This window comes from Pipistrellus hanaki (assembly GCF_964339955.1).
Source record: "Pipistrellus hanaki genome assembly, chromosome: 4".
Lineage (NCBI taxonomy): Eukaryota > Metazoa > Chordata > Mammalia > Chiroptera > Vespertilionidae > Pipistrellus > Pipistrellus hanaki.
Genome location: NC_140506.1, coordinates 34,368,527 through 34,391,564, shown reverse-complemented (window position 1 = coordinate 34,391,564; position 23,038 = coordinate 34,368,527). Strand labels below are relative to the sequence as shown.

The 23,038-nt window shown below is 43.0% G+C and overlaps 1 protein-coding gene across 2 annotated transcripts in view; it reads right to left on the bottom strand.

Annotated features, from left to right (window-relative positions):
• ARHGEF28 (Rho guanine nucleotide exchange factor 28) overlaps positions 1-5,472 on the bottom strand; it is a 240,885-nt gene extending 235,413 nt beyond the window's left edge. The window contains exons 1-2 of one of the 2 annotated variants that reach the window (XM_084880888.1): positions 5,194-5,264; positions 3,761-3,877 (exon numbers count right to left, since the gene is read on the bottom strand). The gene's annotated coding sequence lies outside the window, so the exon portion shown is untranslated. Of the gene's footprint in view, positions 1-3,760; positions 3,878-5,193 lie in introns of both variants that reach the window. The other variant, XM_084880890.1, reaches the window with a different exon arrangement.
• Between the last annotated feature and the right edge of the window lie 17,566 nt (positions 5,473-23,038).

Sequence of the window (23,038 nt, the reverse complement as noted above, 5' to 3'; positions counted from 1 at the left end):
TCATGAAATTCAGAAACAATCAGTCCACTCCCCTTTCATCGTCCCAGAGTTACCTCACCTCTCTTCCCCACGGGGACTCCTCAGAAGAGAGAGGGAGCAGGGCAGTCTATGACGCGCGCCCATGGGATCCAGACTTTCGTGTCTGAAATCTCCCTGGACTAAATCCAGAAAGATAACTCAGTCATTTCAACCTGATGACTGTCTGGTGACCAAGGTGAGGTACATTAACGGTAGCAACAGTTGATAAACCCCTGCAGATGCTTACTGACTACCCACTGAGGGGTGGCCCGGGGAACAGTGAATTCCTGGCAGTGTCGCCCAAAACAGAAAGGCTGACCTGACCAGTGCCCTCCTCACTTTGAAATTTCATGATGTGAGAACTGGCAGATTCTTAGAGACCATCAAGCCTACTCCATGCCATCTCACAGAGGAGAACACTGAGACCCAGAGAGGGCTCCTTCTCTCACAAGGTTACACAGCTGTCTCTACCCCTGCCTCAAATGCAAAGCCTCCGGTGCTTTCCCCCGCGGTCATGCTGACATCTCGCTGCCTTCTGAACCTGGGAAACCTGGTAGAGTGACTTTTTAATAAAAATTTTTTTTTAAAATGTCCATTTCCTTCTGTTACAAATATAACCACCAACATTTTCTGGCTCCTACTCTCTGCCAAGTGCTAGTAGAAGAGCTCTCTGTAGATTTACTCACTGTCTTCTCACAACCACCCAAGGGGACAGGTTACAATGATGATCCCCATTTTATCTGAAGTAGAGAGAGGTCACCCAGCCGGCAGAGGCTGGCTGTCTGAGACAGTCTGGCTCCGGAGTCCCCACTCTTAACCACTTTGTTATGGTTCATGAAAGATAATTTCTTTAAATTGCAGAAACCGGTTTGGCTCACCGGTAGAGCGTCAGTCTGTGGACTGAGAGGTCCCAGGTTCGATTCTGGTCAAGGGCATGTATGTTGGTTGCCGGCACATCCCCGGTGGGGGGGACGCAAGAGGCAGCTGGTCGATGTTTCTCTCTCATTGACGTTTCTAGCTCTCTATCTTTCTCCCTTTCTCTCTGTAAAAAATCAATAAAATATATTTTTTTTAAAGATAATTTATTTAAATCATAAAAGGATGGGAGGAAAAGAGCGAGCCGTAAGCACAAAGGGCTTGATCACTTGTGTCTGAAAATGAATTTCAGAGCTCAACCATAAATTCCATTAATATATGTAACAGACCTCTTGACCACCTATTTATTAAGTTGAGGGAAAGTCTATGCATACCACAAGAAAGTATACAAAGCATATTAACCTTTTAAGCATTTTTAAAAGGTGGAATGAGCCGAAACCGGTTTGGCTCAGTGGATAGAGCGTCGGACTACGGACTGAAAGGTCCCAGGTTCAATTCCGGTCAAGAGCATGTACCTTGGTTGTGGGCACATCCCCGGTAGGGGGTTTGCACAAGGCAGCTGGTCGATTTTTCTAGCTCTCTATCCCTCTCCCTTCCTTTCTGTAAAAAAAAAATCAATAAAATATATTTTTTTTAAAAAAGGCAGAATGATCTCCCTGAGACAGGCAGAATGTTATTTGAGCGCTGGATTTGGAAGGGTCTCTTCTGTACATGCCCTGTAAAGTGAAGCTGTCACCGGCCTCACCTGCGCTGGCTTTTACTCTCAGACACAAGATAACCTCTGTTGTTAAAAGAATATCACTCTCGCATTAACTTCCTACAGAAATCCAGCCTCAAACTGACAATGAAGGAAAAGATTAAACTAAAATAAAAGAAGACACCACTGAAGACAAATAAAAATATATCTGATACAAGTGTTCAAAACCAAGATAACGAAGACAAAAACCCTCTATTCACTTACATTACTTTTCTACTTGCCCTGATATTTAAAATGATGTCAAATCTCATTATCTTGGTTATCCAGGAGAAGAAATCCAGGAGCAGTAATGGTAGAAATAAACAAATTACAATTGTGCCTAAGATCAAATTTCAAGGGGAAAACTGCAGTCAATTAAGAAGATGTATTATCACATAAAAAAGTTACATGACATCTTACCAGCCAAATTATCTTCGTCTCAAGTGTGCAAAAGTCCATTCAAAATACAACAGATCCCAAAAACTCTGAAACCAGAAAAATATTGCCTTAAACATGAAAGCCACACTCCAGAGAATTAAAGCAAAGAACAGCGTCGGGAGCATAGTGGGCCTTCAAGTATTTGTTGAATGAATAGACATCAAGAAGACGGTGACAGAAAGAGGAGCGTGAAGGAAACTGTGAAAATGGCTAAGGTAGCGTGACACTGCTTTGGGCTCTTGAGAACTTTTTAATACCAGGAACGTAACAAAAGGACTAAGGAATATAGATAGATACTGGACAAAAATGACAGACTACTAGTAGTATATCCAATCAGGGCAAAATGTTGGGTGACATAGAACCTGACTTTTATTTCTTAAGAAAAATATCACCAAGCCTAGCTTTGCCTAAGTAAGGGATCTGGACTCAAGCCCTAGAGAGTGGAATCATATTTACAGCACAGCTCTAACATGGCAAAATTCCCTAGATTTGGTGCATTTCAAATACAGCACTGGTATTGTTGTTTTTTAACTTAGAACGCTCAATAGTAGTTGCCCAGCTTGACCCATCTCTTCATAATAAATCTTATTTAAGGTTATGGGGGTGTGGGAGAGAATATCCTATAGCTTCTCAGCTCCACTAAGTACAAATGCAATTGGGCAAAACCTACATAAGCCAGATCTGCCATATCTGATCAGTAAATTAAAGCATGATAAAATTACAGTCAGGTGAGGGGTTCAAGAATAATTTGGAATCTGTGCAGTACCACCCAAACCATGCCCCACGCATAAAGTATTTTCCAACATTTATGTAATAAATCTTTTCTGGGGAGTCAGTATTGGTTAGAACCCTGGCAGGACTTAAGGCTGGAGCTTAAGAACCAGCATAGTGGTTACCAGTTTTGCACAGAATGTTTAATGTACAAGTAATATTATATTCCACCATTTACTTTAATACCCGTTTAGAACACATTTCCTTTTCTCACATGGCATAGACTAAAGGAGGTCATGTATCAGAGCTCACCTGAAATTCCTGCCCAGTTTAAGTCTCAGCCACAGCCAAAGTCTTCTGCAGTGTTCACATGACTTTTGAAAAGGTGTGAAACCCAAGCGAGGCCCCTGATGAAATTTCATAGAGCCTCTGTTACCAACTACAGGCATACCTCGTTTTATTATGCTTCACTTTATTGCATCTCACACATGTTGCATTTTTTTCTTTTTTACAAATGAAAGCAAGACCTTCCACCAGCAAAAAAAAAAAAAGGGGGGGGGGTGGCGGATTGCAACTCTATTGCGCTATTCTCTTTATTGTGAAGGTATGGAATCAAACCCAAAGTAGGTAGGAGCTATGCCGGCACTGTTTCCTCTTTGTTTCTAAACTGCCTAAAGGACAGGACAGGTGCTTCAAAGGAAAGTCTACTGGCACACCTGTTGCATAACTTGTTCTTGGTCAGCCGGGTTTGATAAGGAAGAAAATACAGTCAAAAGCAGGACAAACACTGATTCTCTGTTCTCCATTCTCCCATTAACTGGGACATTCTTCTGAGTCCCACACCCAGTAGCCAGCTGCACCTTGGTTTCCCTAACCACGACATATAGACTGTCTGATTCAGCTATCCCAAATTCTTATTTGACCAAAGTTAACGAGCACACGCACATAAAATGTCCGCATCGGAACATTACATTGACATACTGTGTTGTATAAATGCCAAAGCCTTTTGCAGTATTCATTGCTTTTCCTCCAAAGACTCCAAAGGGGTTAGCTTGACCATTCATCAAGATCGGGCAAATACCGACGTGCGTTAAGAACCTGTCTGTACACAAAAATCCAGGCCCGGTATATAAAAACCTTGAGTAAAGTTACCACTCTGCTTGGATAATCCAGTGCAAAAGAGCAACCCACTGAACGTAACAAGGGCAGGTCTTTTCTTTTTGCTTTTGTTGTGAAAACAGGGTTTTGCTTCCCCTGACAGCTTCGGAGGCCTAGGAATACTTGATGACAAAGTTTCAGAAAACTGGAGACCCCAAAAACGTGGGACCCCAAATGATCAGTTCTTTCTGAATGTCGTCGTATAATACTTTTCCGTGTTTCGTACCCAGTGTGGCACTGGTCTGCCGGTTCACCTCCATAACTCTGGGTCTGCGGATATTTGTGGAAGCCCAGGCAGGGGTCAAGGAGGAAGAAGTGCGCAAACACAGATGCTGCAGCCTCAGCTTGACCCACCGGGTGCAAACCAGAGGGGGCAGGCAGGCTGTGCGCTCCCAGGGAGCAGATGCCTTCTCTCCTGGCAATCTAATTGGTGTCTGGGAAACCAGAGCTGGGTTTCCAAGGCGGCCGGAGCACCCAGCTCCCACACAGCCCTGGACAGGCCAGGATGCCTCCTGGGCCAAGCACAGGGCCCTCATGATGACCCCTGAGGAAGCTCCATGCAAAGTAAGGTTAGGGCCCCATCACCCACACCCCCGGTATGCAAGGAACAAACACATCTATAAAATAAGCATCAAGAAATCAATCCAACAGAATTCTGACCGCCTCTCCTGACTCTAGATTCCTTTTAAGACGCGGCAGATGTTATACCACACGAAAGAAATGTGATGGCCTCTGTCCGTGCTTGTGCTCGGTCTGCTTTCTGGGGACCCGCTCCCCGCCACCCCCCGTCCCCAGGCACCCTTAACCCGGAGCTCAGGCACCGATGGGGAGAGGGGACCCCAAGCTTTCGAGCATCTGCCTCCTCCGCCGTAGGACTGCCACTTATTTCCCCAGCGTCCGGGGGGCACTGGCCGGGCACCCACCCACCCACCCATCCCGGTCCCCGGAGGCGGGGTCCAGAGGGGCCGCCAGCGCCTGCGGGGTGTGCCCCAGCGGTGCAGCCCCGGGGACCTCGCGCTCCGGGCGGCGCAGCCTTTGCACTTGTTGCCGTTCCTCCCGAAGGGCCGGGCGGCGGCGGCCCTCCCTCGCGCCGCCGAGTCGGCAGCAGCACCCCCTCTCCGCCTCCGCTGCCCCCACGCCGTCCCCGGGACCCCGGAGGAGAAAGTAGCTCGGCGCCGGGGACGCAGGTGCGGCGGCGCGCGTCCTGTGCCCGGGGCTGCAGGGAGGCGCGGGGGTGGCGCCCAGAGATCGCTTACCTGGAGCCGCGGCCCCGCAGCCGCCGCAGCCGCCGCAGCCGAGCGAGGTGCTGCCCCGCGCCCTGCCCGCGGGCGCCGGAGCCGGCGAGGCGCTCCGCAGCTGCCAGCGCCCGGCGGCGCCCCGGCGGCCGGCGCGGAGGGGCGGGGGGCGGAGGGCGGAGCCGCGGCCGCGCTCCCAGGCCGGGGTGGCGGCGCCCGCGCTGGTGCCGCCCCCGCTGCCCGCTGCCCGCTGCCCGCGCCCGGCTGCCCGCGCCCCGCGCCCCGCTCCCCGCTCCCCGCTCGCCGGCTGCCACAGGATCCCGGCCTGCCCTCCGCCCGCCCGGCATCACATGGCCCGGCCCGCCCGCCGCCGCCGCGCCCGACACCGGCTCCAGGAGGAAACCTGAAACCCCGCCGGAGCCGCCTCCGCCCGCCCCTCCCGCCGCGGGGTGGCGGCCGGCCGGCCTCGCTCCCCTCCCCGGGCACCGAGCGCCCCGCTGGGCGGAGGCTGGCGCGGCGCTGCCCGGCCGGAGGGGGGCGAGGTTGCGCCCTGGTGGCGGCGCCCGCACGGCCCGGGCTCCCTGGGGCCTCCTCCCGAGGAAGGAGCTGGCCTGCCCGTCCCTGGAAGGACTGGTGCCAGGCCCCAGCCAGGCGAGGCTGCCCTCTGCCCGAAGCCACCGCACCTGTGGCACAGCGTGGCTCAGGGATTCCTTCAAAATCTCGAGGCTAGTGTTCCTCTGGGCCGGAGCTTGGCAAGCTGAGGTTCTCTCGGTGTTCATACACCCAGGCGGCTCCATGAAAAGTCTTCCTGATTCCAACATTCCCATGCAAACTGCAGCCTGTTTTTACAACGGGAGAGGGACTCCCTCACCGTCCACCCCACGCGCTTTATCAGTGAAAACCATCACAGCCCCAAGCGGGAGAACCCGCTCCATCCATCCACCAGGCCTTTCCTGAACTGATAGCAGCATGAAAGGCAAAAATCCCAACTTGGCTTTTCTTGTCATTAGCATGGATCTCTGGTTTGTTTTTCCTGCAAAGCCCTGCTGCCCACGAGACCAGGGCGCGAGTATGGCCTGAGGAAGCTGTACTCTAGCAACCCCAGGCACTGGTCCAGAGGGAGCACATGCCCCAATAGTCACCGACACCTCTCCCGGCCACCTCTGCGCCCCCTTCACATCCGCACCTTGTCCAGCCCACCTTGAGGACAAGAGTGAGGCAGGAGACAGGAGTGAGCAAGGATATACTGCCTAAGTCTGAAGTCCTTAGCTCTGCCCTAAGGCAAAGGTTGTGCATTCTGCTTAATACAGAGACCCCAACCTGGCATGGCGCGCCTCACATTAAGCTGCAATCCCAGTTGATTCTGCTTCACCGAATCTATGAACCCAAGCCCTCGTGTATTGCCTTTTAAAGAAGAAAGAAGTTCCTTCCCATTGCCAGAACTTCAAGGTACTCAGGATAAAAATAAAAACAGTCATATCCTTGTCAAAAATATTCCCCCTCCAAGAAATCCATTTTTTTTTTAATTTTCCAATCCTAAAACATCTACTGAAGATGAACTGAATCAACACACCAGACAAAAATGGTTTGCAAAATCGGGTGAGCAAAACCATGGATGTGTTAGGGCCTTTGATGTTATTCTCCTTTTTACATCACTAGTATGGAATCACTGTGTATTTCCATTTCTTTCTTCTCCCCACCCCCATTCCCAACCTTTTTTTTTTCTTCCCTACATTAATTCTGTCAGATATGTAGATAGGAAAAAATGTGGGAGGAGGAACATCTATTCTAAGAAGTTGCCTCAAAACTCGGTCCTCACAAAAAAAGAAACAGGCAAAACCAGTCATTGTGAAACCCTCACCAGCTGAAGACATACAATCATGCTATCTGCAGTTTTCTTGCCTTCTCTCAAGCACTGAGCTTGATCAATATTTAAATAACTACTTGGCTTTCAACTTCTCTAGGTTCAAATATTGAGCAAAGTGTACTCTAGCAACCTTAAAAGACGCAGAGAAAGTCTGAGTCAGGAAGCTATCGGTTGTGCAAATAACCCTTTGCATCTGATTGATTTTGCGCATATAAGTCACTCAGGACACTGAGATAGTGCTACACTTGGCTGGGACAGTGTTGGTTTAGAATTCAAAAACTGCATAGTCTCTCAGTCCCCAGACCTGGGGACATGCAGCCAACAAGAAACCAGGTTGTTAATTCAGTTGAGAAGCCAACTTCTTAGGAAGTCTCATGCCAGTGTCCCAGCCGAGCTCTGTCTTATTCAGCCTCCGCTCATCCTCCCAGACTTCAGACAGGCCTCCTGCGTAAAAATTTTCTTCGTTGTCCTGGTTCCTGCCAGCCTCTGAACGTTGGCAGAGCTTACTGACCTTATCACACACTTTAGCACCTGATTATATTCATGTCATATGTTGAACTATTACAGGTTCCTATCCTCTCTCTTCAACGTCTCATTTCAAGGACAAAGACTCTTTTCTTATCCCAGTAATCTCCACAGTCCTAACACGGGGCACCTCTGGAGAACTTAATATTTGTAGAGAGACCCTAGCTCTGGAGTATTTAACATCTACTTTTGTTTTTTGTTGGTCTTGTTTTGCCAGCTACATATTTATAAAGAGATAATCCCCTGACACATTTGGGGGCAGGGGGAGTTGGGTGTTTTTTTAATGTACATATTTATTCATTTATTTTAAAAACATAGCCAGTAAGTACTTACTATAAAAAAAAATCAGAAAATACAAATAAATAAAACAAAATAAAAGGCAGAATCCACCCAGATGGCCTTGCTGAAGTGAAATAGGAGCTATGATTAAACCAGATCTGGTGGTGCACCGTGCTCTAAGTGGACCTACCTTTCGGTCTAATCAAGTGCACTTGAAGGATTACTTTCTTATGGAATAATGCACGTGGCTTAAAGATTTAAGAAAATAGAGTAAATCATAATGGTGTCCTGAGGCAATGACTATGTAGGACCTATTCAATATGAGAGAAAAGGACAGACAGCACCACTCACCCGGGGCAGCTGCCTGGCAGAGCAGACAGCCTGTGGGGTGCACTGTCAGACAGCCCGGAGTTGAGTCTACCTACTGTTTAGAAATTGGGTGCTATTGGGCCAGTGACATGACTTCTCTGAGCCTCAGTTTCCTCACTTGTGTGTGTGTTTTTTTTTTTAATGTATTGGGGTGACGTTGGTCAACATGAACATAGAGGTTTCTGGTGGGGGTTACAAGTCCTATATATTGCACCGTGTGCCCACCACCTAAAGCCAGATCTTCTCCCATCACCTTTTATTAGGACCCCCTTCCTCCCCGCCCCCTTCTGCCTGCAACCACCACACTGCTGTTTGTGTTCACGAGTTTCAGTTTTACATCCCACATAGGAGTGAAATCATACGGTTTTTAGCTTTTTCTGACTTATTTCACTTCGCATAATGTTCTCAAGGTCCACCTATGTACATTTGTTGTGTTTTTTTTTTTTAAGTGAACTATCACATCAGTTATGCAGGAAGGAAAATGTATATCACAATTTTTTAACTTTTTTAATAGATTATAAGCACTCCAAATTCTATTACCTACTTAATTCTTTCCTGCTCTTCATCCTATTTCCTTTGCCAATAATTCTGTGATTAAATACTTGTAAATCTCATATTTGGTATTAGGAGCAAAAGGAGAAAACTATTCACATTAAGATGTCTTGACATTTCTGCATATTTTTAATCAATTGATATTTATAGTGCACCAACCACACACAAAATATATTTTGTGATCTTTTAAGAAAAGACGAGGCAATCTCTAGCCAGTTTTAAGTGTGAGGTCTTCCCTAAAGGGACAGTATAGAGACTCTCAAACAGGGCTGACTTCACAGCAGGTTCAGTGCCCAAGGACCATAATACTTTTAGGATCCAATGAAAATGTTCTAATTGCTCCTGGCCAGTGTTGCTCAGTAGTTGAGCATTGACCCATGAACCAGAAAGTCACATTTTTGAATTTCGATCAGGGTATATGCCTGGGTTGTGGGCTCGATGCCCAGTGGAGGGAATTCAGGAGACGACCAATCACTGCACTAGACCTTTTTGACTTGTTAAGAGTCAGTAAATTCTATTCTTTTTTCTTTTTTTAAAAATATATTTTATTGATTTTTTACAGATTTTTTTAAATATATTTTATTGATTTTTAGTGAGAGGGACAGAGAGTTAGAAACATCGATTAGAGAGAATCATCGATCAGCTGCCTCTTGCACACCCCCCACTGAGGATGTGCCCACAACCAAGGTACATGCCCTTGACCGGAATCGAAACTGGGACCTTTCAGTCCTCAGGCCGACGCTCTATCCATTGAGCCAAACAGGTTTCGGCAGTAAATTCTATTCTTAATAAACCCAAGGAACTGCAGAGGTTTTTCCCTAAGATCTAGAACAGTCTTCATCTCAGAAAGTAAATGTTTATTTGCATCACTGGTTTGGGTTTTTTCCTTGTCCTAATGTCTCCAGCTGTCCTCAAGTTGTAGTTGATGTCTTAAATTTTAAACCAACTCAAAAGTCCCATTTTGAGACCTTTCCTGGGCATAACTGTACCAGGCAGGCCAGCTGTAGAATGCCCCACGTGATCTGTTTGTAAATCTCCGTCAGTCAGCAATGTTGTTTCCAAAAGCAGCACTAGAGTGTACAGGTCTGGGGAATGGAGCACAACAACTCAATATCTAGCATTTCTCCAATCCCTCGGCACCTGCTGAACACTCACATGAACATATTACATCCCAGCCTGGAGCAAGTTTTTAGTTACATAATAAAAGCCCTTAAAGAGAGCAGAGTTGATAATCAAGATACTAACACCATTTTAATTAGGGAGGTGCGACTACCAGTCACTGGGAATGCCCGTGGGAAGTAAAGTGTGCACCTGTCACGTGGGCTGTGATTGTGTGTAAGGCTTCTGGTGACACCCAGATGGTGAGAAGGAAGGTTCAGTGCTCTGCACCTGGCTTCATTTGGAAGCCTCAAAATGCACATATAGCTTTGGGCAGCTACTACTCATTCAAGAGACTCGTGATCCTGTTTTTCTATTTACAGAGGGCAGGCAGAGGAAAGAAAAAGATAGAAAAATCTCTAAATTAAATTGGTATGAATAAGTTCACATAAATAAATAAATACACCTTAATTCATTCATTCAGACCTCCCTAGCTGGTTTGGCTCAGTGGATAGAGCATCGGCCTGAGGTCTTAAGGGTCCCGGGTTTGATTCCAGCCAAGGCCACATACCTGGGTTGCGGGCTCAATCCCCAGTGTGGGGCGGGCAAGAGGCAGCCAATCAATGATTCTCTCTCATCATTGATGTTTCTATCTCTCTATACTTCCCCAGGGATCAGCAACCTCTATTTGTAAAGGGACAGATAGTAATTTTTTAAAAATATATTTTATTGATTTTTTACAGAAAGGAATAGAGAGGGGATAGAGAGTTAGAAACATCAATGAGAGAGAATCATTGATCAGCTGCCTCTTGTACACCCCTTACTGGGGATGTGCCCGCAACCATGGTACATGCCCTTGACCAGAATCGAATCTGGGACCCTTCAGTCCGCAGGCCGACACTTTATCCACTGACCAAACTGGTTTTGGTGACAGATAGTAATTTTTTAAAGCTTTGTAAGCTATATGCTCTCTGTCACAACCACTCAACTATGCCATTGTAGTACAGAAGCAGTGATTGACAATATGTAAACAAATGAGTTTATCTAGGTTCCAAAAAAAATTTATTTACAAAAAATAGGTAGTGGGCTGGATTTGACCAACAGGTTATAGTTTGCCTACCCAGTGCTCTAGACCACTGGGATAACCTGGGGACAAATGCCTAGCATCCTGGCCAGGATGGCTGGTTGGTTGGAGCGCTGTCCCATATACCAGAAAATGGTGGGTTTGATTCCTTGTCAGGGCACCTACCCAGGTTTCAAGTTCAATCCCCAGTCCAGAAGCTGTTCACAGTGGCTATTTCTCAGGAGAGGAGTGGATTGGGAGTTAGGGAACAGCCCTTTGACTTTACTTTGTTTTTTTTGTTTGTTTGTTTTTACAATACACCTGGCTTTCTCCTGTAATTTTAATAATCAAAACCAAAAAGGAAATTATTTACAGTCTTATGGAGAGGGGGGAAATTTTGCCCTTTACCATATCTATAGGAAGAAAAAGAGGACAGAGACCAGTGAAGGCTGGGCAGCCAAAGATGCCTGCGGAAGAAGTGAGCCTTGACGGTGGCAAAGGCAGAAAGGAGAACATTATAAGCCATGACAGTCAGTAAAAGTGAAGACATGGGTTTTCATGATCACGCAGCCTTCATGCAAAGGTGAAGCGAGTAACCCGCCTACATAGAGGGATCATGTTAATTAGGATTGGGTTTGGCTGCAAATAGCAGAAAACTCAAATATCAGTGGCTTAAATGAGATAGAGGTTTACTTTTCTTTTGTATCAAAGGGCTGTAGAGGCATGCAGTCCTAGGCTATCCAAGCCCTTCATCGTCATCGGGACCTAAGATTCCTTCTCCCTTCCTGCTTCACCATCTTTAGCGATGGCTCCATCCTCAGAATGGCAGTGTGGCTGCTACAGCACCAGTCATCATATCTTTACTCCACACAGCAGGAAGGAGGGAGGATCAAGGGAAAAGAGACATAACTCCCAGTTCAGTTAGCTTCTTTAAAGGTTTTCCCTGGAATCTCTACCCTACAACTTGTACTTACTTCTCATTGGCTATCCCTATGAGTCATTTCAGCAATAGGTCACCCGTCAGACGTTCAGGAAATGTCTATGATGGCAACATGCATGCCAGCCTGTGCCAGTGGAGTTCACGTCACTCGCCCAAGGTAGTATCCCAGAGCTAGGAAGGAAGGAAGCCATAAAATTTCCCCAGAGATAAGTGACATTGTAGAATTCTGACATTCTTTTTCATGTTTCACAGTTTAATAAGTATACTTTGCCTTAATGAAGCTTCCCTTGGGTGTACTGTAGCCAGTGTGTCTGTTTCAGAGTGTGTCCTTGACAAACAGCCACATGGGACTGTCCTTTTCAGTACCAGATGTGGAGATGCATTTAGTCCTGGCCAGTCTCATATGTGTCCCCTCCTCCAGGGACTCCACCTGCATCAATGCTTCCATGGGTTGTTGTGATTGTGAGAAGCACAAAGGCTCTACAAAAGCTCCTCAGACCATCTCTTGTTTTTTCTGAGTTCGATTTCTAAAGCACAGGGCACTATGCCTTAACCCCTTTGGTTGCAAAGCTCTTCTGTTGCTCCTATCCTTTTATCTTTTGCCTCTCCCTGTCTCTTGACATTTGCACATTGGAGCATCAAATTGCAGGATGGAGAGATAAATGACTTGATTTCTTCTGTGCATTCAGGAAAACTATCCTGCAGCACATTGTACCTGGCATGTATCTGTTCTAAATACATTCTCTTGTCGAGTGTTTATCCCAAAGCTAAGCAGAGCCATCCGTGTTCCTCAAGCCGGGAGCCTGAGCAGACATATCACCTAGAAACCTGTTTCCTTGACTCATGCCTAGGCCTCAACCCTAGAGTTTCTGATTCAGCAGTTCCGGGAGGCATCCTGGACCTGAGTGTTTTCAAAATGCTCCCCAGGGAATTCTGTTAGGCTCCTCCCTGACTCTGCCCTTGGAAACACCGATGTAAACTGTTCTCCCTTCTGAAGAGCTAGTCTTGGCAATGGTCTCTGGAAAGTCACTTTCTCGTTAGCCACTGGTCTCAGTCATTAGTGCTGCAGAGAATTGCACTGTGGATCACAGCCTCAGAATCGTGATGACAGCTAACACTTATTCCTAACATATACCAGGCACTGTGTTAAGCTCTTTACTTATATTATTAACTTATGTACTCCTCACAACACTATGAAATACTGTGAGATAATAGTGGTATCTTCTTTTTACTAAGAAAGAAACTAATAAGTGATAAAACCCAGACTTAAATCTAGTTCATACTCATAACCAATACCCTATCTGGTCTCATGCAGTGAGTTTCAGAAGCCCTCGGGAGCCACATAGCTCTTTACTAGAGGCCCAGTGCACAGATTTGTGCACATTGAAAGGAAATTATTAGAAGAAATATTTTAATATTGCTATTCGCCCTTTCTCTATAATAAAAGTGTCATCCAAATTCACGATTGATAATAACAGATCAAAACACATACGTGTGATTGACACCAGTGAGAGCTTTATATGTATTATGCATGTGCAAGACATCTCAGCCTTTTATATAGAGAGAATAAACTTGCTTAATTAGACCTGCTTTCTGATTTAGCTAAACTTTTTCCAGCCCAATAAAGCACCCCAACTTCTCTTTCAGGTAATTGTCAGCAACACAGCAGTAAATATTAACATGAAGCAGATTATTATTGTAGATCACACAGGGAAAACAAAGGGTAAAATATTTAACTGCAGCAGTGTTTGACTGTATTCTGTGCAGTGAGAAAACCTGAAGTAATTTTTAAGGTCCACCATTTCTAACTTCTTTTCAGTCAGATCAAGTTTCTAAACTTTCTAAATCAATAAACTTTCTAGCTAATGAAAAGAAAATGGGATTCTACTGAGTCTCCTATCTACCTTCTCCAGGACTTCTGTGAGGATCAAATGAGAGGAGCACAGAAAAACGCTTCACAGACATTTGGTTAAAGTGTAAAATGTTTGTACCTGGCTATAAAGCAAGTCATGTTCCTGGGCTGAAGAAACTCCAAGGAGGCTAGATGTCTCTAGGAAGAAGAAGCAGGGAGTTTCTATGTGACATCATTACCCGGCCCCCACAGTGACTGTTTCTCAGCAGGGCGCGGCTATGGGCCACATTTTGTGCCATGGGGTCTCGGCAGCATTGGCTGCAATTTGGTGGGATGTTGCTCCAGGGTAGGGCCTGTGTCGCACTTGGGGAAAGCCAAATGTTGCTTTGTTGGTGCCAGGTCCTCGGTACTGTTTCTTTATAAATGCCCAATGCACGTCACGGCAGCTTCTGCCCCCTGGTGGTCAATGCATATCATAGCAACCAGTCGGATGGTCAGAGAGACACTTAGCATATTAGCCTTTAGATATATAGATAATCAAACTAATCCCAATCACCATGCTGAGTATTCCTACTCTGGTCTATTTGGCTCTACCACCAACCCCAGCGCGCCAGCTCCCCCTACCCCCCCCCCCCCCCCCCGCATTTGCTCAGCCACACAAATTCTGAATACAGGGTTTTTCTACTGAGCTCCTAAGCCTTAGCTCAGTGTCTCCTAGCAGAAAATTTTCCCCAACACCTGCACCCTCCATGCCAAGCTGGGTTAGGTGCTTTACCTGCACTTCCCTTATTCTTGGTGCATTTCTTAATCACCAAACTTGCTGTGTAGTATCTTGATGGTCTATGTCTGCTTCCATCTCCTTCAGCTGAGAGTTTGCTAAGGTCAGAAGTAAGTTTCAATCATCTTGGATTCTCTGATGCCTAGTACAAGCTCTGGCAGAAGGAACACATGACTGATGGTTGAATAAACAATATCTGCTTCAATGATACCTTCACCCCTCCCCTTACAGAAAGGACTTACTAATTCAACTCGGGAGTCCGGGGCAAGAAGGAACATCTTCCAACTGGCCCCTATCAAGACTTAATCTCTAGAAACTACAGACTCATACTCCTTACATCCTTTCCTACTTTCCCTTCTGAACCCCACCCCCGTATGCTTTTCCTACAGCTGAGGAACCAGGGACCCAGCTTAATCTTAAAAATATCTGCCCCATTTACACTCAACTCTCCTAAAGGAAAATTTCTCTTGTCAACCTTAAATCCTCTCTTTTACCCCTAGACTTATTACTGCAGCAGGTGAAATGGGGTCTTGGGAATTCTGGATGGAGGCTGCAAAAAATAGATGTGTGACATATTGAAACCCTTCACAGTTGTCTACAACATAAAGGTTTTAGATGCAAACTCCCTTATCTTTAAATTTTAAAATATGAGGTCTTCAGAATTAGTTGTACCTTAAATTCAAGGAGCTACAGGAAAGGAAAAAAAAAAAAGATAAACAGGTGCAGCCAATGGAATCACACAGTGGCCAAGGACATGCATATGCCAAGTGAGGAGAAACACAGAGTGGCGTTTACTTTTTATAGTTTCTCTGTAAGACTCTGTGTTTGGCTTTCTAGATAACAAATATTCTCTTAAAATTTCTATTAGGAATTTTTTATAAATAATTTTATTACTTGCCAAGAACACTCATGATCCATTCCAAGAATACGAAATACATTATCAACCCACCTCACTGGCCATCCCTGTCACACAGCTCCCCTGCCCCAACCACACTTGTGTAGCTGAATATCTGTTTGGCAATCATTTCAGCCCTGTTAAAATGTGCCACTAAAAAGACTTTGGTGGCAAATACAAAATAAAGGCCTTCAAATGTTCCTCAGAATAAGGAGCTGCTTTCTTTCATATAATATAAGCGGTATTAAGAAGTTGGTCAAAGCATTTAAGAGAAGAATGTAAATGGTAAATGGTATCCCATAAAACTTTGAACATACCGCAGTCTGACTTTCACCTTTGATACTGCGTGCGTGACAAATTGTAGAAACCATAATAAGTAAACATCGTACCGCGAGATTAAAGCCCCAAGTGCGAAAGTATCATTAATCATACCAAAGACATATTTGCTTTTCTGTTGGCATCAAAAATCTGTTTCTCTGTAATTCGAAATTGTTTTCCATGGTACAGTGCTGATCCAAATCTGTGTACTTGGCAGCACAAAAGGAAAACTTATCTTTCATCCATTGTATGGACATGTTATTCTCTAACCAAAATCACCTACTTGAATTAAAGTTTATTCTGTCCTCCTCAATGAATGTTGTCAAACACAGCACTTAATGTCTGAGTAAGTAAAAAAAAAATAATGATCTATGTTTGTCCACTAGGTTGGTTAAAAGCATAAGGCTTTGGTAGGGAGGAGTGTGGTCACAAACACATTGGAGAGTCTGAAAAAAGCTCAGCTATTCATCCCAATCTGATATCCACTTACTCATAGTCACCAAATTGTGAATTTGCTTTTCAGAGAGTTCTTACGCACCCTAACGTCCATGCATGGTCCACAGGCTAAGTACTTACACATTTGAACAGGCAACTTCATAGGGTACAGGAATAAAATCACTTGTATTTCTCAGTAGCTATAGCATATGTAAGTTGAGCGGCCACTTAATTCTCATTATTAATGAAATAATGTATCTTCTTTGTTAAATTAGCATCATATTACCTAAGATTTAAGGTAATATTTTGAAGTAAAAATTAATAATCAATTCGTTTTTAGAAAGTTTTGCAGATCTTTTCCCTACTAGTCCCTCACAAACAGCTTATCCATGAATATTTGCAAACCATCTCTCTGATAAGGGGTTGGTTTAAAATAAGAACTCATACAACTCAACTGCAAAATAAATACATATGTGATTTTCAAATGTGAAGCCAACCTGAGCAAATATTTTTTCAAAGAAGATATACAAATGGGCCAGAGGTATATGAAAAGGTGATCAATATCACTAATCATCAGGGAAGTGAAAATCAAAACCACAATTAGTGGGTGGAAACTTCAAGCCAGAACAGAATATTTGCATCATCTCAAAGTATCTCCCCTGAATACTTCTCAGTCACAAAGAGAAAAATCATAAAGTGGTGGAGAAACCTGCCTTAACGAAGAGTTCAAAGTTAACATCCCTCAATAAGGCATATTACTCTGAATATTAACCTGATAGGATACTCTTGGAAAGACACAATATCACACAACATCAGACATCCTAAGGTTAATACACATGCTACAAAATAATGACCAGTATTCATCAAAGTTTCAAGATCTCGAAGGACAAGGAAAGGCTGATGGACCATCATGAGTGGGAAGAGACTAAGGAGACAAAATAAATGCAGCGTAGGAACCTGGATTGGATCCTAGACAGGAAAAAGACATCAGGGAGAAAACTGGAGGAACAGGTATGTGTTAGTTAAAAGCACTGCACTGATGTTCCTTCCCTGGTCTTGATATTTTGTGGTTTACAACATAAGCTGCTGACAATAGGGGAAGTTGGGAGAAGCTGCTCTAGTCTTGGAACTATCCTGTAAATATAAAATGATTCCTAAATAAAATAAAACCTTAGGGCTTTAAAGCCCTCGGCCCTCAAAGCTTCCATTTTTCTCTATTTCTCAAGAGACCAAAGACTCACTTTCTGATTGGTCCCAAGAAAGTGAGCCACCTCTCTCACTGGTAGCCCTGCTCACCCCCATCCCAAGTCTGACATTTACCTACTCAGAATTCAATCTTCAAGCAACAGATATTTATTTAGCACCTCCTATATGCTGGACCTCATACATAAGGGATATGGCCCCTACCCACTCACATCTTACTTCTCTTATCTCATCAACCTTGTCAGCTACTATTTAAGTGAGTCACCACTTAAATTTTAAATGTACTCCTGTTTTTCCAGGGTAGATCCAGGAGATTTGTACTCTTGTCTCCTATATACTGTTAAAAATAGATCCAGCCCTAACCGGTTTGGCTCAGTGAGTGTTGGCCTGTAGTCTGAGTCACACACCCAGTGCGGGTGTGCAGGAGGCAGCTGATCAATGTTTCTCTCTCATTGATGTTTCTAGCTCTCTATCCCTCTCCCTTCCTCTCTGTAAAAAACCAAAAGTATTTTTTTAAAAAACAGATCCAGAGGTGAACTAATCCATGTTACTATTTGCTAGTTTATGTTGGTTGCATTGAATATTAAGTAGTGTTCCTCTACCATCAAATGATATCATATCCTTTTTTTCCAAAAAAAAAAAAAATTATCACTGATCACACGACCTGCTTATTAGTATAGCAATATCTGGGACAATGTTTTATATACAAGGACAGCCAGTTATATGGGGCTCTTTGTAAGAGCTTGATATAGTCATCTTTTGATGGCTTAGATGTCATTGGGCCCATTATTACTTAAAGGAAAAAAGAAAAAAAAAACTGTGGCTAACATTAGAGAATCTTCACAATAAATTTACTGACTTACACATGGGAGATTTGCTTTTAACAAAACATCGACAAGTCAAATGGAATCAGGAGCTTGGTGGTCTAAATCCAAATCAGAGTTTCCCGGCTAACTACTTCAATTTCTCCATTTGCAGAAAGGGAATAATAAACATTACCTATGCCTTCATAAAGAGCACTACACCCTGGGAATTTTCATTTCAAATACTCTTCATCCATAGCTCACCTCTAAGACACGTTTTCCTACTTATGGGTGTTTTTTATGCCATGAAGCCTTCGACTCCTAAATTCTTTATTGACACAGACACAAACGATTGGGGGAGGAAGAGGACAAGAATGCTTATCCATTCCACATTACCTTTTTTTTAGACGGGAAAGTCTCCAACTCTTCAGTGGGAAACATACTTATTTAGAGGTCTTACTTGGGGGTATTTTGTTCCTACAATGCCTGAAATCTTTTTCTTATTAATTGAAGATTTTAACGTTGGCATTCATAAGTAAATATAGTTGATCGTTTTCTTTTGTGGCGAACAGGGTAGGCGAGGCTATGCTGTGATAACAAGAAATCTTCTAATCTCGGTTGCGTACTGTATCGAAGGCTTAATCCTTACTCCCATTATGTGCCCAGCGTAGGTCCGCTGTGAACCTCCTCCTCGGGGATAGGTTGAAGAAAGGAGCTCATCGGGCACATTGCTGCTGGTCATCGTGGCAAGAGGGAACTGGCGAACCATGAACAGGATTTTAAAACTTCTGTTTATAAGTGGTACGCTGTCAATGCTGCCCTTATTTTATAGGCCACGGTGAGTTAGGAGACACCACAGGACTTCCACGGGGCGGGGACACAGCATCCTGCCCTGGGAGGAGCCTCGCGTCCCTGGTGCGAAGAACTGTACGTGGCTACTTTGGAGGGACAGCAGTACTTTGAAAAATAGTACAAACTGCCAAAGAGAGGCGTGTCAGGTTGATATTGATGTTAGGCTGGCCTCAGGAAATAACGTTGAAATTTTTCTTCTCTAAATCTAGATCAGTTTGAATACATTAGAATTTTCTGTGTCTTGAAAGCATCCACTAATACATTTGCATCCAGGGCTTCTTGGATTACCTTCTCAGTTTCGACCCTGGTCAGTGTTCTGTTTCAATTTTCTGCCTCTTTGGGACCAATTTTGTTCATTTATATTTTCAAGGAAAGTATCCATGTAACCCACTTGTTAGATATATTTGTAAAAAAAAAGTTTTGTCAAAAACTCTTGGTTATTTTTTTAATATATTTTATTGATTTTTTTACAGAGAGGAAGGAAGAGGAATAGAGAATTAGAAATATCAATGAGAAAGAAACATCAGCCAGCTGCCTCCTGCACACTCCTTACTGGGTATGTGCCTGCAACCAAGGTCTTGACTGGAATCAAACCTGGGACCCTTGAGTCCACAGGCCAGCGCTCTATCCGCTGAGCCAAACCAGTTAGAGCACTCTTGGTTATTTTTTTAAGTGGCCCATCTTTTCTTTCCAGCTTTACTCAGGTATCATTGACAAGTAAAAATTATATATATTTTAAGTGGACAACAAGATGATTTGATGTACATATACAATGAAATGATGACAATGACCAAACTAATGCATTCACCACTTCCCAGTTACCACCTTGTTTCTAATTTTTTAATCTGCACTAACTTTACACAGTATAGAAATACGTATTTGCAAAAAAGTAATTTTGATGGAGATAGTAATAGTACCTATCTATTGTGAAGATTGAGTTAATATATGTACATTGGTGAGAACAGTGCCTTAGTAATCATATTATTGGATTTGGCCATCATTATTATTATTGTCCATATTTCCCAGTTTTGATCATCCTTGTATTGCTAGGCAGGATTTTACAGAATCCTCCTTACAAGTTGACCATCATCAATAATGTACTGACTTACACTATCTTAAATAACTTGTTATTTCCTCCCAAATAAATAAATAAAACTACTAGATTATGTTTAAGTTTATGACTAAGGATCTTATGTTAGAAAACGATATGTATAAACTCTTTGTATTCTTTTAGAAATTATAGAATAAGGAAATTAAAATATGCTACTGTCAGTAAACTTACTGCAATTGCCTACTTTCTCCTTTTTCAATTCTTTGTTTCTACCTAGATCTTTACCCATTGGAAGGTAAGAATGAGTTAGGCAGGCAAGCTTCAAAATCTTTTATTCCAAAGTGAACAATAATAAAAGAAAAAAATCTCACCGCTGTGTTTCACTTGTTTCCTCTGAGGAAAGTGCCTCTGATGCAGGGATGATGATTTCCTTGCCCTGGTAGCACTTTACTAATAGAAGGTTGTCTTATCAATTATCTCTCTATATTTTTAACAACCTTGAGAAAATACTTATGAATCCAATGTTCTTATAGTAATGTCTATTAGCAACTCTCAAAAAATTAGTGCAGTTTATATTTTTAACCTTCTGGTCAATAATGTAAGTCATCACACAGTTGAGTTAATATAGTTAACTTGAATAAAGGGAAGTCTGCATCAATAAGTATGCTTAAAGACAAACAATTCTCTAAGCATTCTTATTCTATTTGCAACTTCTACTACAACACTAATGATTCCATGGGAATTGACATCTTACTTTCATGAGTAAGTGGTTAACATATTTATGTATGTTGCAAATCATACCATTAAATTTCAAAATGTTTGTAAACAGTCTGTCTCAAGTCAGTTACAACCCTCATGTTATGGCTTATCTGATTTGTTTAAGAACATCATTTATATAAAAGAAAAATTTAACTCAACTCTTACTTAACTGACTCAAATGATGTTAATCATCAGGGAAACTAAGAAAAATCTCCCAACTGGGGTAGGACAAGTAGACTTTCCATTTCCATAATCACAGACATGTGAGAAATACAGAAAGGCAGGTAAGACACATATTATTGCATTTATTTTCACAATCATCCTGCAAAGGAGGTGAATTAGCCCATTTGACAGATATGAAAGCTGAGACCCAGAGCATCTATGTTTTGCCCTGGAACATAAATCACATGTTCTTTCCATTATTCTACATAGTTGAAAAGTTTTAGTCTTTCACTTTAAGAGGGCCTTAAAATGAGATTTATGCCAAGTTTCTGGTTAGCATCTAATAATTATAAATGGTTTTTGAACCCACTTTATCAACATAGCAATAACCAAATATCTTGATTGTGTTCTAGGAGAACTTACCTTAATCTTTAGGAAGACCAACTTGATTTATAGAAAAGGCTGCAGAAGGGGTTTATCTTGATTTTCAAAATAATACTGCCACCTCGTGGTGAGCTAAGGTAAGTTGTCCTAATACATGGTTTTAGTTTCATTAGATTAAAATTTTCAAAGAAATGTGTCCAGAAATAGAGTTATAGCTCTCAGAAAAATGATAATTTCAGCTCATACACAAAACTATTGTTTTCATGTGAATTGTCAAGCTGGGTTCAATAAACATTTGTTCGTTTTATTTGTTCATTCAGCACGTTTATTAAGCACCAACTTTGAATTGTGAAAAGGCAATATGAAGATGAGTAAGGACGTATTCCATGGTTCTAGAATGAGATACTATTCCTGGAGTGGTTGAGAATATGTACTCAGACTGCCTGAATTCAAACTCCCGACCTGCCACTAACCTGCATGATATTGGACAAGTCACCTAAACTTCGTCACTTCTATGTCACCACATTCAGTGGGAAAAATAGTATCCTCTGCCCATAATTACGTATCTTGTGGAATACAAAGTACCCTGTCTGAGAGGATTTCATGGAATACATCTGGGAAGTGACACTGGTGCGTGGAGTCTTGAGTGGAAAGGCAGATGGCCTTTCCTTAGGTGATGAACAACAGGAATAAGACGTTACCAAACAGACTTTGGGGTGGAAATAAACTCACTCCCTAAAATCAGAATTCATATTGATTTATCCCAGCAAACACTCCTCAAAATACACAAAAATGTATATGAAAGCTTGCTCGGTGCAGAATTGCTTATGACTACAAAATATAAACTATCCAATTGCCTATTGATAGGAAACTAGTTAAACTGATTATGGCATATCTATACAGTGATATAGGCCAACCTTAAAAGGAATGAAGCTGAGTTATATGTACTGATATGGAGCAATTGAAATGCAGAACAGCATCTAAAACTGCAACTCTCAGTGGAGTTCCGTTCAAGTAAGGACTCAGCCGCAGCAGGCAGACCAGTTCAGAGTGCTGGATGATGAGGACCTCACGCTTGGCGAATTCAATGTTCAGTGAGAACATCAAGCTTCAATGGGTGTCGTGAAAATCAAAGGATGTATGGGAAACCCTTGTCACATGTTAGACACTTGATGGCAACTAGTTTTAGATAGAATTTCAACTTCTAATTTTTATTAGTATATACACTTATGAAGTTCAATTTAAAAAAAAAAAAAGCTTTTAAATACAAATTTATTTATATAAATGAACCCTTTTCAACATAAAACAGCTTCTGACCTTGACTGATCTCATAATTACTCACGGAAGCAAACTCCTGGTTTCTTATAGGCTATTGTGCTATGTGACTGCTTAAAGGGAAACTAGACCCTTTTTTGAGCATATTCCCTTACCAGAACACAGAAATACTTTCTTCTGCTTTAAATAAAATAAAAACCTAAATTCCCAGAACTGAAATTTTAAGAGGAGATTCCCATTACAAAATCTTCCTTTAACTGAAGGTTCTTCTAGCCCAAGGCGTACTTCCTTACAGATAATTAACTACTTGTGGTGGGACAGGAATTGGTGTAAGGTGGGAGAGGTAGCAAGTGTGAAAACAACCAGTGACTCTCCATCAGGAATTGATACATCTCAGAAAGCCAAG